Source organism: Lycium barbarum, chromosome 3 (assembly GCF_019175385.1).
Source record: "Lycium barbarum isolate Lr01 chromosome 3, ASM1917538v2, whole genome shotgun sequence".
NCBI lineage: Eukaryota > Viridiplantae > Streptophyta > Magnoliopsida > Solanales > Solanaceae > Lycium > Lycium barbarum.
In genome coordinates, this window is record NC_083339.1 from 38,112,332 (window position 1) to 38,118,658 (window position 6,327).

Sequence of the window (6,327 nt, forward strand, 5' to 3'; positions counted from 1 at the left end):
AATACATGTGAAAAGACTTAATTTTTACCAGAAATCGCAAAAAATGAAATGCTTGAGAATAGAAGCAGCAAACCTCTCGTATCAAACTTAGTGATTGAAGAGAGCATGAACACATGATTGTTTTTGAGTAACTTGAGTCCATTCATGTACTCACCTGTAAAAAGCAATCCCTGAATATTCAAAGTTGGATAAGCTTGTTTTTGAGCCAAACAATCTACGAACCTTCACCCGTTAACCTCACCATAAATAATGTATATATTTATTAATTTCTACATTAGAAAATGGATAATGATGTGCAATAAGTATCATTAATGAAATTAAGTAGTAATTGATGTTAATGGTTTACGATAAGGAACTGGATGGGCATGGCCCGTGCTTACATTTTACATTTTCAAGATATAGTCAATATTTAGATGTGGCGTATGATCATATGGCAGTGAAGGATCGCAGTAAAATAATATTTTTTTTTTAAAAAAAAAAAGGGAAAGAAAACACTAAGGAGAGAACCTTCAAAATTAACATACTTGCGGAAGACACAACCAAACAGATATACACATCTGCAGTTACATTATTGCTGAAGTATGTCCATAAAGTACTTCAGTTTACACTAAAGAATGCCTCTATAAACAGTATAGGCATTCCACATATCAAAATAAAATAACATAAAAAATGACTAATAAAACTGCTCATCTAATACACAGATCTTAGACACGGTCAATCCAAGATCATTGAAACTCTCCAGTTAATCATCTTCCTGCATCCTCAGAAAATACATATGGTAAATTCATGACATTAATATGAAGCTCTAGAGCCCCACCAGACTCAGCCAGATTCATAATTGTACAACTTTTACTATTCTTTTTCCTCTTGCTCAAGCACTTTACAAAAGCTGCATATTTTACTGCAGTCTGCATAATGTGAAAATACATCTTGGTGAATCTTTTCAATTAAATTTCTCTAAGATAAGTTCTCTTGTTGGGAGTACCTCCATGACAACTCACCTTATAAGATACAACTTTCTTTAAGCAAGTTGCTCGACCTCAAAGGTTGTTCTCTATCATTTGTAGATAACTTCACATACTTTCAACCATTCAGAGCTTTTCAACCTGTCGCTGAGTATCACTATAACCAAAACTGACTTTTATTGATTTATCACACACTCAGAGTAAAAGCTCAGCAACATGTGGAACTTTGTAAGAATAAAGATAGTATCAGCATAAAGGGAAGAGTAAAGGTATATAAATTCATTTCAAAAAGACAATTGTCATTACTCACTCACCTCTGTTGGAACAGAATGAGAGGAGACAAGGCATCTTAAGCGGTTGGTATGAAGTTGAGTAATAGATTTCCCAAGGGGTCGTCAGCATGAATGCTTTAATGAAGTGCCGAAAATGTAGGAGACACCTCACACAGATGATTCAGTACTAGTTTGAGTCAATCTTACTTCCAGAGTTAAACATCCAAATTAATTTAGCATAAAAATACTGCAATATGTGCTGCCACAACAAAAAGATTAAAGTAGATTGCCCTTAGAAGTACCTGAAATAGCCCTTGCGCGTTGTTTTTATTGCTCCATGTACCTCTCATGGGCTTTCGATCTTTTATCTGTGAGCAAGCACTTTGTAAGATAACAATGACATAGAAGTTAGAAAGTATCATATGCCAAGGAACTTAGAATACAACTTATATCAACAACAACTCCTACTGCTTTACATAAATTTCACAAACTTATGAATATCAGGCAGAACGTAAAACCTAGATATATTCCCTAAGATTCAACCTGAACTAATTCTCCTAATATGAAATTTTAGCTCCAGATCTGTTGCATCTTGAAACACAGCTACATATATCCAACTATTACATAAGAACAGTAGACCAAGCCCGGAAAATTCAGTATATGAGAGTATTAAGAAAGGCAGTTTATCTTAAAATTCAAAGATAACAAAATGATCAAGCCTCAAACACATTAACATACCATCAAGTGGCAAATGGAAAATCCGACTTTCTTTCTATTTACAAATATTACCAAGCCTTAGAACAACAACAACAACAACCCAGTGAAATCCCACAACGTGGGGTCTGGAGAGGGTATAGTGTACGCAGACCTTACTCCTACCAAGGTAGGACGGCTGTTTCCGAAAGACCCTCGGTTCAATAAAAAAACATAAAAAGAGGTCAGATAAGGCTAAGAGATTGAAAGCGATATGGAAATGAAGTAACGCAAGTGACACAGATAACATAGAATAATCAAAGCACAAGAAATAACAGATAATAGCATAAATCAGAGAACAAGAAATTATACTACGATAATGCGACTACTAATAAGACAGGATAATGAGATTATCTACTAGCCTTCTACCCTAATGTGGGTCCTCCAAACCCTCCTATCTAAGATCATGTCCTCGGTAAGCTGTAACTGCGCCATGTCGTGTCTAATTACCTCTCCCCAATACTTCTTTGGCCTACCCCTACCTCGTCTGAAACCATCCATGGCCAACCTCTCACACCTCCGCACTGGGGCATCTGTGTTTCTCCTCTTCACATGTCCAAACCATCTCAATCTCGCTTCTCGCATCTTGTCTTCCACCGAGGCCACTCCCACCTTGTCCCGAATATCCTCATTCCTAATCCTGTCACTCCTGGTGTGGCCACACATCCATCTCAACATTCTCATCTCAGCAACTTTCATCTTTTGAACGTGAAAAATCTTAACTGGCCAACACTCTGTCCCATACAACATAGTCGGTCTAACCACCACTTTGTAGAACTTGCCCTTAAGTTGTGGTGGCACCTTCTTGTCACATAGCACTCCGGAAGCAAGCCTCCATTTCATCCACCCTGCCCCAATACGATGTGTGACAGCATCGTCAATCTCCCCGCTGCCTTGCATAATAGACCCAAGATACTTGAAACTACTTTTCTTCTGGATGGCTTGGGTACCAAGCCTCACTTCCAAGCCAGCCTCTTGAGGTGCTTCACTAAACTTACACTCTAAGTACTCTGTCTTGGTCCTACTCAACTTAAACCCTTTAGACTCCAGAGTTTGTTTCCAATCCTCCAGCTTAGCGTTAACTCCGCTACGAGTCTCGTCGATCAGGACTATGTCATCCGCGAAAAGCATACACCATGGCACCTCACCTTGAATTTGCCGCGTCAATCCATCCATCACCAAGGAAAATAAAAACGGACTAAGAGCTTATCCTTGATGCAACCCCATCACAACTGGAAAGTGCTCTGAGTCTCCTCCTACTGTCCTTACCCTGGTTTTGGCTCCCTCATACATGTCCTTGATCACCCTAATGTACGCCACAGGTACACCTTTAGCCTCCAAGCATCTCCATAGGATCTCTCTTGGAACTTTGTCGTAAGCCTTTTCTAGGTCGATGAATACCATGTGTAAGTCCCTCTTCCTCTCCCTATACTGCTCCACCAGTCTCCTCACAAGATGGATGATTACCAAGCCTTAGAAACTACAACAAATTAGTATTGTTGGTTAATAACCTCAGAATTTTAGCGAAATCGAGTATTTGGATAGGGCTATCACCACAATATAATCATTGGATAGATGAAATGGCTAAGGAGTAGTAGAGCCTCAATTACAGAACTTCCAACTTAGCAAACCTCCCTCACCCCGCCCAAAAAAAACCACCACCACAAAAAGGCATCAAAAAATTTCTAGCTTCTCTTGTTCCATTTAACGTTCACTAATTACCTTATGCAATTTGATGTACGGAAGGCATGTCAAACAGAAAAAGAAAACAACATCAGCTGTAACTGACTTTCACCCGGCAGAACAGAATGAATCCTCAATGCTACTCATCTACCAACCAGAAATATAATCCAAAAAGCAAAATGTAAACCCTTCATATTCTCTTTGTCCTGGACAGCATTTTTAGTATCATTTTTTAATCAATTGGAAATTCCTCAATCCGGTCCATTTATTGAATTTTCAAGTTTAATTAAATATTCGGACAAAATAAAAAAGAATCAAGGAAATAAAATGAAGATAGGCCTGCTAATTTCAAGCTGGGAAAACAATTGTCACTGTCCTGATATTAGCAAACAACCTTATTTTCTCAATTATCAAGTTTCCACATCCCGTAATTGGTAAGTAGTTAACACTAATTAAGTCACCAGGCAACAACTCAGCATCAAATGAAATTCAATATCCTACCAAACAAAAGATGTTTAAAAAAAATGAGAACCAACCACAATGCGTGTTACCTTCAACCAAATTTGCCTAGACCAATTCTGGAGGATTCTTGAAAAGGTCACTTGTGTATCAAGATTTTCACCAAAACCAAGGAGAAACAACATGCAATTCCAACAGTTGACTGATGACAGTAGCATTAATAAAGGTTATACACCTTTATTAATGCTGGGAAATTAAATATGTTAAGACAATAGAAAACTTATCAGAAGACAACCAACCAACAAAAATCTCAGCATGTATACATGAGTTGAAAAAAAAAAAGTCACATGTATATGCTAAAGGAGAAAAAACAATAGGCTTAAAAAGGAAAGATTAAAGGAATATCATCCAAGCTTACCGCAAACTGTAGAACACCGATGGAATCAAGCCAACTCGAGAGACATCCTGGGAAATAGAGTAACGATCTATCATTAGATCTTCTATATTTCTACATTCACATTGATTTTTTTGACTTTTTAGAGAAATCCTGCAAATGTAAAGCTGAGAATGTTAGTGAGACGTGAAGCTCAATACATAGACTAAACACTATAGTCTTGTAAACGAAAACGTAAAAGAGAACCATGATGCTATATTCAAAAAAAAGTAGTTCAAAATGACATTGTAGTACTCCATCATGCACGAATCAACAGTATTTTTCAAAACTCACCCGTTTTGCCTATGTTCCAAACAAATTACCATACAAGAAAAAAGAAAAAAGAAGAAAAAGGTGAAAAAAGAGAAAATGTGTAATTGGGTTTTGGTCGGACCAAGTAAAGACACAGGACGGGGTTAGAATTCGAGCATTTAACAGCAGAATTCGAAATTTTCCACCATTCATTAGGCAAAAAATAAGAAGTTAGGAAAAAAAAAACATCTTTTGAAGTCAGTTTCCCAAGGAGGAAGAACAATTTTTTTCTAATTGAGTACCTAATATTTTCTGACTTCGGCCTCTTTCTCTCTATTGTTGGCTCTTACCCAAAATGCAAGAGGAAGAGCAAATCTGATCAAGGGATGAGAAATTATCCCTTTTTTCTGGTCCGTTTCTTGATCAAGGGAGGAGAATATAGTGATACTTGCTCTTCTTATTCTGCGTCATCTGGTCCGTTTCCTTTTTGCTCTTTGTTGAATGATCTAGGGTTTGGAGGGGTAGAGAGAAAGAGAGTCCGTAACCAAAATGGCCAAAAAAAGCATTTTGAACTAAAATATCCCCATAAAAAAAAAGTTACCAAAATGCCTTTACCGCAGTAAATTACTGCGCCAACGCACTTAACGGGGACGGCTCCGTTAAGTGCTATAGCGCAGTAAATTACTGCTATAGTGCCTCCTCTTTTTTTTCCGGCCCTTTTGGTTAACCCTTCTTCCATTACCCCTTTTTAACGTATTTTGAACATAGACTAATCATGTTTCAGGACCCCGAAATTTCGATATTTTATATAGAACCCTACTTATTTTTGTGCGATTAATAAGGTAGGATCAATAAATCAAGGATAAGAAAATCTTCGGATAGCCGTTTTAGTGGTTGAAAAGTGCTCGAACGCCATTTTCGTTTGAAGGCTTGGTGTCATTAGTTTTAAGTTCTTTACGAATATTTAAACTTGTTCATTAATAATTAATTTTTTTTTTAGCCAAAATGGCAGCATTCATACAAAAAGAAAATAAACTTAATTAAATTGCATCATTCATTCATAACCTTGAGTAGATGAAAATACTTAACATACTAATTAATGAGAAAGCCAAACTTTTTAAACATAAATTTAACTAAAAACTAAAATCACAACATTCGTAATCATCATCAGAGTACAAGTCCTCAATATCGTCCTCAGAAAAATATTGGCGGTTTCTTAAGACACATCTTTTTTCAGTAGCAGATAGTTCTCTACCGGTTGATGATGCTTGTTCTTCGGCCAACTGTAGCATGTAAAATCTACATCGTCTTGCCAGCATTCTGTTGTTTTCTTTTCTAATCCTTTGCAAGGCAAGCTCGCAAGTTTCTGGACCTACTTGAGGTATGGTTAAGGAGTACCTTGTTGGGATTGGAGCGTTGAGATTTTCCAAGTCACGAACAAGACGTTCTGATTCAGCAAGCCGATGTGACCATTCTCGGAGTAAACCGCAATAATATTCCTGCGGATCTG

General features: G+C 37.3%; 1 long non-coding RNA gene across 12 annotated transcripts; it reads right to left on the reverse strand.

Moving 5' to 3' along the window:
* Positions 1–495: 495 nt before the first annotated feature.
* LOC132631017 (uncharacterized) lies at positions 496–5,377 on the reverse strand. Of its 12 annotated transcripts, none has more exons than XR_009578793.1 (6): positions 5,120–5,377; positions 4,551–4,679; positions 4,225–4,378; positions 1,540–1,605; positions 1,280–1,443; positions 496–1,189 (listed from the first exon to the last, which is right to left on the reverse strand). It is a non-coding gene; the product is annotated as an uncharacterized LOC132631017 (long non-coding RNA). The 12 variants fall into 12 exon arrangements; XR_009578796.1 differs by having other exon boundaries at positions 1,540–1,618; XR_009578797.1 differs by having other exon boundaries at positions 4,210–4,378.
* Positions 5,378–6,327: the final 950 nt, after the last annotated feature.